At 27.8% G+C, this 1,301-nt stretch overlaps 1 long non-coding RNA gene across 1 annotated transcript; it reads left to right on the forward strand.

Moving 5' to 3' along the window:
• LOC107608416 lies at window positions 552-1,000 on the forward strand. Its single transcript, XR_001612855.2, has 3 exons — window positions 552-713; window positions 799-890; window positions 949-1,000. It is a non-coding gene; the product is annotated as an uncharacterized LOC107608416 (long non-coding RNA).

A 1,301-nucleotide genomic window follows, 5' to 3' on the forward strand; every position in this document is an offset into this window, starting at 1 on the left:
ATGATTTCATTCTTTAATTAGGTCTCACCATTGAGAAAATATTTTGAAGGATGAAGGATTAATAAGAGCTTCACACACCCTAATTTTTCACTACCGAATAATCATCATCACCAATATATATATAGAGTACTTTGCTTGAAGAAATTACTTAACTTATACATCATACATATATTATGATCAATCATGTATTTGTATAAAATGTGGGTATAGTTCTCTTGAATGAAGCCTACTTAGATGATGCAATGTGAGAACAATGTGTTGTACAAATATTGTGCTTGTTACAGATAGTGAGTGCTAATGTATAAACTAGGTTTAATTACTCTATAAGTCTCTATAGTTTCACAAAATTTTTAATTAGGTCCCTATACTTTTTTTTTTTTTAATTGGGTCTCTGTACCAATTTTTTTTTTCAATTAGGTCCCTTTTAGTAGTAATTGACTTAATTTTATAGGGACTCAACTAAAAAAAAATTTAGTGCAGGAACCAAATAAAAGGAAAAAAAAAGTGTAAAGACCCAATTAAAAAAAAATTTGGTGCAAGGACTCAATTAAAAGGAAAAAAAAAGTACAAGGACCTAATTAAAAATTTCGCAAAACTATAAAGACCAACAGAATAATTAAACCTTCTATTTATACTTAATTATGTTTCTAATTTGTTTTGCAATACAAAGCTGTTCGAGCTACAATAAGGGAAACGCCTTCATCCACAGTCAGGTAATTTCAAATTCAAACATTTCTAGTTGCTTTTAATTTCTAAATAAAAATAGAAGACATGTTGTGACTCTTGACCATGATGTAGCAATAAAGGGCGTTCCCCTTCACCTTTACAACGTGAGAGACCCGGAGCTTTTGCATTCACTTCAACTTCAACCTTGCCTAAAAAAGATTTAGGTACATTCATAATTTCACTAATATTATAATAATTCTTCACTAATATGAGCTTTTGCAGAAAAGAATTCGGTTTCACCACACAGATTTCCACTGTTACGTACTGGATCTTTCTCAAGTAGACCTACAACACCAAACAAGACAAGTAATCAAAGCAGCACAGCAACCACACCAAGTCCCTCTAATAATGCAAAATTAAGAGTAAGTCAACTCGATATAGTGCTAGTTTGGATCTACTTTTTTAAGTGAAAAAAATATTTTTTTTAAAAAATAAAATAATTTTATTTAATTTAAAATTTATTTGGATACGTCTTTTAAAAAAAATAAAAAATGTTTTTAATATTTAAAATTCTTTTTAAAAAATATATCTAAATCTAAAATGATTTTATTAATTAAAAAAGATATATTTTTTTA

Source organism: Arachis ipaensis, chromosome B07, assembly GCF_000816755.2.
Source record: "Arachis ipaensis cultivar K30076 chromosome B07, Araip1.1, whole genome shotgun sequence".
Taxonomy (NCBI): domain Eukaryota; kingdom Viridiplantae; phylum Streptophyta; class Magnoliopsida; order Fabales; family Fabaceae; genus Arachis; species Arachis ipaensis.